The sequence below is a fragment of the Notamacropus eugenii genome, chromosome 1 (genome assembly GCF_028372415.1).
Source record: "Notamacropus eugenii isolate mMacEug1 chromosome 1, mMacEug1.pri_v2, whole genome shotgun sequence".
In the NCBI taxonomy this organism is placed as follows: Eukaryota; Metazoa; Chordata; class Mammalia; order Diprotodontia; family Macropodidae; genus Notamacropus; species Notamacropus eugenii.
In genome coordinates, this window is record NC_092872.1 from 471,402,410 (window position 1) to 471,411,718 (window position 9,309).

General features: G+C 38.3%; 1 pseudogene; it reads left to right on the plus strand.

Moving 5' to 3' along the window:
• The first annotated feature begins 1,606 nt into the window (after positions 1–1,606).
• Positions 1,607–8,830, plus strand: LOC140518474 (citrate synthase, mitochondrial pseudogene; annotated as a pseudogene).
• The last annotated feature ends 479 nt before the right edge of the window (positions 8,831–9,309 follow it).

Sequence of the window (9,309 nt, forward strand, 5' to 3'; positions counted from 1 at the left end):
ATTACTATCATTGCTAATTATACCACATTTCAATGACTTTCCCAAGGTGAGCAGTTACTGTTGTATGGAGTGGTCAAATCTGGATGGTGTTAATTTCTGAAAGAGTTTGAATCACACATCTCAAAAATGTGAACTTGAGGTGTCTCAGCTTCCCCACCTAAAAACTGGAGGTATGAAATGTATATTTGTTAACTGATAGGGTTGTTGTAGTGTATATAAAGCACTGCATAATCGATAAAATCCTATATGAATATTGGTTATTATACTTATTAAGGTCCTGTCCCAAGCCTGGTTTCCAAATCCTTTTTTTAAAAAATGTATTGTTATCTTTGATTTTTATGTCATCCTTATTTTCAAATATATCCCTCCACTCTCTCCTACAAAGAAAAAAAAAGAGAAAAAGAAAGGTCAGCAAAATTTACTAATAAATCAACCTAGGCTGACAGTATATGTAATAGTTAGCACCCATAATCCTTTGCGGAGGATTTTTCATTTTTTCTATGTGGCAAAACTTGGTTCATATAATTGTATTCTATTTCATTTAATATAATTGCATATTATATGTAATTATATAATATATATTGTATGAATATATACATATAATAATATCATATTATATCACACAGCCTTTATTCCTTCTATTATTTCAGTTTATATTGTTGTCATCATTATGCTTATTGTTTTTTCCTGGTTTTGCTTACTTCTTTTTGTATCCATTCATATACTTCTTCCTATTCTTCTCTATTCAAAGCCCTTACAAATTTGTTATCTGATTTGATCCTGATTACAATAACGTAAGGGAAGCAGGGTGAGTAGCATTATTTCTCTTTGAAGGATGAGGAAGCTGAAAGGGATCATAGAATCAGAGAACTTACATGTATAATGAACTTTGAAGTTCAAGGATCTTTAAACACTTAATGTCATGGACCCTTTAAAGTCTCATGAAACTCATGGGACTCTATTCAAAATAATATTCTTGAAAAGAAGAATATAAAATGCATAGGATTACAAAACAAATCAATTGTATTAAAAACAGTTATCATTTTAAAAAGCACAGGCTAATAAACCCTGGATTAAGAACTCTTGATAGTCCAAATATCTCATTCAAAAGATGAGAAAACTAAGACTCAGGGAGGTAAAATGATTTTTCCAAGGTCATACTATTATTAACTAACAGAGTAAGGATTCAGCTTCAAGTCTTCTGATTTCAAAATCAACGTTCTTTTCACCAATTAGCAGTTAAGTGGCACAGTGGATAGTGTTGGAATTGTAGTTAAGAAAACCTGAGTTTAAGTCCTGCTTCACACACTTACTAACTATGTGACCTTGGACAAGTTAACTAATTTAGCTCAGTTTCCTTATCTTGAAAATGGGTATAATAATAGTACCTACCTTATAAGATGATTGTGAGGATCAAATGAGATAATGTATGTAAAATACTTTGCAAACATTAAAACTCTATATAAATACTTGCTATTATTATTATTACTAACTATACCACATTTTAGTGACTTCTCTATCACTTTAAATCCTGGTCAGAATCAAAAATTTAAACTTATCTCTTATGACCTCGGTTTAAAGTAGCCAACGGTTCTTCTATTACACAATGTTGTCCCTTAGGGACAGCTTTCTGGAGGAGGTGAATTTTATGTCAGATTTGGAAGAAGCACAATTTAGGTAAACTATGGATGAATGGTTCAAAGGAGGAGTCTTCATAGATGGAGCATTCATAGATCATAAGATTATAACTGGAAAGGATAAGTCATCATAAGTCATCTAGTTGAACTCCACTACTGTGTTTGAGATTAGAAAATAAAGGTTCAAAGAAGTAAAGAGACTTGCCCCAAATGATGCAGGAAATAAAAGGTGGAGCATTGATTCGAATACTGGTTCTCTGACTCCAAATCTAGAGGTGTTTCCCACTGCAGGCATGTAGGATCAAATGGCTATGACAGAGAATCATCACTGGATAATGATCAAATATAAGATTGCTCAGTAGCTGGTTGTGGATCAGTTAACAGGTGAGAGGCATTAATAGAAGGGAGCACTTATCACTGGGAGCTCAAGTAGTTGGGGAATAGGGATGATATGTAAGGGTTCTAGAGCTATGGGTACCTCAAAGGCTGGTAAGATTTTCATCTTTCCAAAGGGCTGATGGTATATAGAAAAGAGTCAAGATAGCTTTAGTCAAGCTATTCACATCCTGGTTCTCATACTTAACTATTTACATGACTCTGGGCCAGTCACTTAATTCCTCTATGCTTCAGTTTCCTCAGCTATCCAGTAGGTTAATAGTATGTGCATTACTTGACTCATGGAGGTGTTATGAGGAAAGTGCTTAACAAAACTTAAGCCTCTATTAAAAAAGTAAGCCATTATTATTTTGTTATAATTATTAAAAACCTTAATCATCATAATGATGACAATGTATCCTCAGACAGTTATTAGTTATGTGGTCTTGGACAAGTTGGTTAATTTCCCTCAGTCTTAGTTTCCTCATCTATAAAATAAGGATAATATTACCTACCTTATATAGCTGTGAGGATGAAATGAAATTATGTGCTTTAAAAGCACTTTGAAGATCTTAAAGTGCCATATATATTAATTATTCTTTTTATTACCCATTCATCTCATCTAGATTTTGTCAGGGTGGAGCTAGGAATGGCCCTGGGACATATTGCTCTCCTATAATTCTCATATATTTAGTGTTCTAAAAAGACTATTACATAATAGTCTAAAGAACAGTAATTCAATAACTCATTTTTGTAGTTAAATAAAATATTAGGATGCAAGGTCATCTCTAGACTCATGGAAACCACCTCAGTACAACTCCAGCAGCATGTTAGGAACACCAAATTCAAATTCAGCCTCAGACACTTACTAGTTATATGACCCTGAGCAAGTGACAACCTTTGCTTGCTTCAATTTTATCATCTCCAAAGTGGAGATAACAGCACCTACCTTTCAAGGTTGCTGTTGGGATATTTGTAAAGCACTTCACAAAACTTAAACCATTATACAAATTCCAGCTCTGATGAGGGGTTGGAGAAGGATAATGATGTATTTAAACTTGTTCCCACATGACATATCTCTTAAACAAGATTTCTATACTTTGAAAGCTTTTCATTACATTTAACATGAAGATTATGAGAATTTGGAATGGTAGCACTTATCATTTTACCAAGAGAAGGGTACTTTTACCATTACCAATGGCATTTTACCATTACCCACCCAAGGATATGATACAGCCTTACTTTAAAGCCATCTTCTTTAAAACTCCTTCTTTTCAATGTCATAGAGTTGTGGCTCCAGGCTATGGAAGTTTCCTTAAGCCACAACAGCTAGCTTGGCCACAGCCCTTCAACAGCAAAAGCCTACAGGGTCTGGAACCCATATGCAGCAACGCTGGTGCCAGGGGAAGTAGCCTTCACCAAACATAATCTTTGTCAGTGATAGGGCAAGCAGCCTCGGCTTTCAGGAAGAGAAAACTATGAACTTTTGGTGTAAGCAGACTCTGAACTACCAGTGCCAGTAGAACTAAGGAACAGAGGAAGTGTGACAGTGTAGTGGGATAGAGTACTGTGTATGTGGTGAGCTGTGCAGAACTCCACTAAACTTGAAAGAAAGGTGTGGCATCCAGCTGAGGCAAGTTCTGACCACCCAAAGGTCAGTTGGGATAGAGACCTAGGGTGAACCATGAATTGTTCTGTGTGGAAGGAGGCTGAGACTTTTTGCGATCTATGCCCTAAGGAAAACACAATAAGAGGGAGAAAGTCAGAAATGAGTGATATGGAAAATGAGAGAGGGGGAAGGACTGAAAGTACCAAAGATCCAGGAAGAAGAAACCCAAGGACTTTGAACATAAGCAGAACATAAATCAACAGGATAAACAGTAACAACAAAAGAAAATATGACCTTCATTTACCTCAAGTAAATGAGTTCAGGCATCTATAAATATTGCAAAATTAAGAAAAAGATTCCAACACTTCCAAGAGACAAAAGGCACTTGGAATATGAGGAAATCATGGAACCACAATGAAATATTCCAGAGTAATTTGAAAGAGAAATAAGAATTACATGAACAAAATGTAAGTCTTAGACATTAAAAATAATTAGCAGAATAGAAAAACTGTAAACTGCAGTAGCAAGCCTCACTAAAATGAAAAAAAAAATACAAGAGAGTGAACAACATATTAAGAATTCAAATACATAGAAGTGAAAGATATTCTAGGAGAGAGAAGCAAAAAACAAGAATATTAAAAGAAAATATACTTACAATGAAAGCAAAGCATATGGATCTTGAAGACAGGATAAGTATAGACAAAGTAAGGTTCGTAGATTTTACAGAAGAATGTGACAGGACAAAAAACCTTAACACTATAATAAAGAAAATAATAGAAGAGAACTCCCCAGAACTTCTTCACATAGAAAATAAAATTTGGGGAAGTGGAGCCAAGATGGCAGAGTAAAAGGATAGATCTGCTCTATCTCTCTCCCCATAGCCCATAAAATATCTGTAAAAAATGACTCTAAACAAATTCTAGAGCAGCAGAAGTTACAAAACGACAGAGTGAAAGAGATTTCCGGCCCAAGACAGACTGAAAGGCCAACAGGAAAGGTGTCTTGTACTGGGCTTGTAGGGGAGTACAGCCCAGCCTTGACTGCATAGCATGACAGGGACAGGACTAGAGCAGGCTTCAAGGCATGGAATCACAGGCAGGAGCTGTGGTTCCCAAATTTCTCAACTCATAAATGCCAAACAGAGCTTCAAAGATCAGTAAGAAAGTTCTTTCACCTGGGTGAGAAGGGAGCAGGGTCCACCCCTAGCTCCAGCCCCAGGGTGGTGGCAGCCACTGCAGCACAGCATACATTTTTGCAGGCCTTCACCTAAAGACCCTGGGGGAATTGACCTGTGTCTCAATCCTGAGTGGCAGCCCTGGGGTGAGGAAGAGTGCTGGTGTGGTGGAGGTTTTGAACAGGGAATTCTACTCACAGATCCTGGGCAAAAAGCCTTGTGGTTACTTCCAGACCAGAGCGCAGGATGGGGAGAAGTAAACTCCTCTCCCTTGATTGTGCCACCTTGGAGGAACTGAGAATTTACAGCTCCTTAGAGTATACCCTCCACTTGACAAAGGACTCTAAAGTCAAGTAACAGGATGGGAAAAGGCCCAAAAAAGGGGAAAAAAATAAGACTATAGAATATTGTTTTCTTGGTGAGCAGGTATTTTCTTCTATACTTTTAGATGAGGAAGAAAAAAACATACTATTAGAGGAAGACATAAAAGTCAAAGCTTCTGCATCTAAAACCTCCAAAAAAAACCAAGCTATGCAATTGTCTCAGGTCATGGAAGAGCTCAAAAAGAATTCTGAAAATCAAGTAAGAGAGGTGGAAGAAAAATTGGGAAGAGAAATGAGAGCAATGAAAGAAAATCATGAAAAGCAAGTAAACAGTTTACTAAAGGAGTCTCAAAAAGTGCGGAAGAAAATAACACCTTTAAAAATAGACTAACACAAATGGCAAAAGAGGTCCAAAAAGCCAATGAGGAGAAGATTGCTTTAAAAAGCAGAATTAACCAAATGGAAAAGGAGGTTCAAAAGTTCACTGAAGAAAATAGTTCTTTAAAAGTTAGAATGGAGTAGTTGGAAGCTAATGACTTTATGAGAAACCAAGAAATTTCAAAACAAACCAAAAGAATGAAAAAATAGAAGACAATGTAAAATAGCTCATTGGAAAAACAACTGATCTGAAAATAGATCCAGGAGAGACAATTTAAAAATTATGGGACTACCTGAAAGCCATGATCAAAAAAAGAGCTTAGACATCATCCTTCATGAAATTATCAAGGAAAACTGCCCTGATATTCTAGAACCAGAGGGCAAAATAAATACTGAAAGAATCTACTGATCTCTTCCTGAAAGAGATCCAAAAAGAAAAACTTTTAGGAATGTTATAGCCAAATTCCAGAGTTTCCAGGTCAAGGAGAAACTATTGCAAGCAGACAGAAAGAAACAATTCAAGTATTGTGGAAATACAATCAGGACAACTCAAGATCTAGCAGCTTTTACATTAAGGGACTGAAGGGCTTGGAATATGATATTCCAGAAGTCAAAGGAATTAAGATTAAAACCAAGAATCACCTACCCAGCAAAACTGAGTATAATACTTCAAGGGAATAAATGGTCATTCAATGATATAGAGGACTTTCAAGCACTCTTGATGAAAAGTCCAGAGCTGAGTAGAAAATTTGACTTTCAAACACAAGAATCAAGAGAAGCATGAAAAGGTCAACAGGAAAGAGAAATCCTAAGGGATTTACTAAAGTTGAATTGTTTACATTCCTACATGGAAAGATAATAATTGTAAATCTTGAAACTTTTCTCAGTATTTGGGTAGTTGGAGGGATCACACACACACACACACACACACACATATATATATGTGTGTATATATATATATATATATATATATATATATATATATATATATATATATATATATATATACAGAGTTGAATAGAAAGGGATAACATCTAAAAAAATAAAATTAATGGATAAGAGAGGAATATTTTGGGAGGAGAAAGGGAGAAATGGAATGGGACAAACTATCCCTCATAAAAGGGGCAAGAAAAACCTTTTTCAGTGGAGGGGAAAAGGGGGGAGGTGAGGGGGAAAAAGTGAAGCTTCCTCTCATCACATTTGGCTTAAGGAGGGAATAACATGCACAATGAATTTGGTATGAAAATCTATCCCACACTACAGGAAAGTAGGGGAGAAGGGGGAAAGTGGAGTATGTGGGGAATGATAGGGAGGCAAATGGGAGGAGGGAGTAATTAGAAATAAACACTTTTGAGGGAAGGACAAGGTCAAAAGAGAGAATAGAGTCAATGGGGGGCAGGATAGGATGGAGGGCAATACAGTTAGTCTTTCACAACATGACTATTATGGAAGTCTTTTGCATAACTACACATGTATAACCTATATTGAATTGTTTGCCTTCTCAGTGGGGATGGGTGGGGAGGGAGGAAGGGAGAGAAATTGGAACTCAAAGTTTTAGGAATGAATGTTGAGAATTGTTTTTACATGCAGCTGGGAAATAAGAAATACAGGTAATGAGGTATAGAAATATATCTTGCTCTTCAAGAAAAGAGAGAAGATGGGGATAAGGGAAGGCAGAGGTGTGAGAGAAGGGAGGGCAGATTGAGGAAAGGGGCAATCAAAATGCATGATATCTTGGGATGGGGAGAAAATTTGGAACTCATAATCTTGTGGAAATGTTGAAAACTAAAAATAAATAAATATTTAAGGGAAAAAAATGAGCCAGTTTGTCTCTGCTTTCCCTCAACCACCTGCTTTCAACCTTGTCCACTCTTCTGCATAGCCTCTGGTATGCTGCAGCTTCGGTTTGTGCTGTGGGTCACCTCTACCCTCCTTGCCCAGAGGCTCCCCATGTTGTCTGGCTTGTTGGGGCCAAGAATGCATCTTGTCTCATTCTTGCAGCTCGACATGCCAGTGCTTCTGCAACAAATCTGAAGGATGTCCTCAGTAACATGATACCTAAGGAACAAACTAGAATCAAGAACTTTTCACAGCAGCATGGCAAGACTGTAGTGTGGCAGATCACTGTGGACATGATATATGGTGGCATGAGGGGTATGAAAGGATTAATATATGAAACATCAGTTCTGGACCCTGATGAGGGTATCTGTTTCCATGGCTACAGTATCCCAGAGTGCTAGAAGTTGCCCCCTTAGGCCAAGGGAGAGGAAGAACCCCTTCCCAAGGGTTGATTCTGGCTGCTTGTGACTGAACAAATTCCAGCTGAAGAACAGATGAGCTGGCTCTCCAAAGAATGGGGAAAACGAGATGCTCTGCCCTCCCATGTGGTCACCATGTTGGACAACTTCCTTACTAATCTGCATCCAATGCCTCAGCTCAGTGCAGCCATCACCACCCTCAACAGTGAAAGTAACTTTGCTCAGGCTTATTCTGAAGGCATCAATCAGGCTAAATACTGGGAGCCGATTTATGAGGATTGCATGGATCTCATTGCCAAGCTACCTTGTGTTACAGCAAAGATCTACCACAATCTTTGTTGTAAAGGCAGCAGCATTAGGGCTATAGACATCAAACTTGACTGGTCTCATAACTTCACCAGCATGTTAGGCTATAGTGATGACCAGTTCACTGAGCTCATGTACTTATACCTCACAATCCACAGTGATCATGAGAGTGGCAATGTAAGTGCCCACACTAGCCATCTGGTGGGCAGTGCTTTTTTAGATTCCTATTTGTCCTTTGCAGCTGCCATGAATGGACTGGCTGGGCCCCTCCATGGACTAGTCAATCAGGAAGTACTTGTCTGGCTGACGCAGTTGCAGAAAGAAGTTGGCAAAAGGTGGCTGGTGAAAAACTGCATAACTACATCTGGAACACACTCAATTCAGGCAGGGTGGTCCCTGGCTTTGGCCATACTATACTAAGAAAAACTGATCCACGATATACCTGTCAGTGGGAATTTGCCCTGAAACATCTGCCTAATGATCCCATGTTTAAACTGGTGGCTCAACTCTACAAGATTGTACCTGATGTCCTTTTGGAGCAGGGTAAAGCCAAGAACCCCTGGCCCAATGTAGATGTGCACAGTGGGGTGCTTCTGCAGTACTACAGCATGACAAAGATGAATTATTACACAGTTTTCTTTGGAGTTTCACAGGCCCTGGGGGTGCTGGCACAGCTTGTTTGGAGCAGAGTTTTGGGCTTCCCCCTGGAGAGGCCCAAATCTATGAGCACAGACGGCTTGATGCAGTTTGTAAGCTCCAAGTCAGGGTAAAGATGGGAACTAGGCAGGGCAGGAAGGGAAAAAAGAATGTCTACTAGAGTGAGGAGACTTTTAAAAGAGATAGTATACATTTTTTTGTTTTTGTTTCAGGGGGCTTTTAAAGACTTTTAGGATTAAATTATATTTGAGGCATTGATACTAAGTTTGAGGTTATTTAAAGTATAAATTAAGATTTAAAAAAAAAAGAGAGATGATACTATCTCCCTTAACTAGCCTCTCTCCCCTGCCCAGTGTGGGAATTGTCGCTTGACTGTAGGTTGAACTAGACTAATAGAGATATGGGCCAGGATGAGCCCCCTGTCTCATCTCTGACCCAACAGGGTCAGTGCTGGTTACAGGGAATCTGCATTCACTTCTTTACTTTGGAGATTTCAGGTTTGGTTTACTTAACCTAACCCAACCCCAACCAAACAGCTCCCCACCAGTAGGCCAAAGAACAGAACTCTGACCCCCAAATCACCTTTCCATCA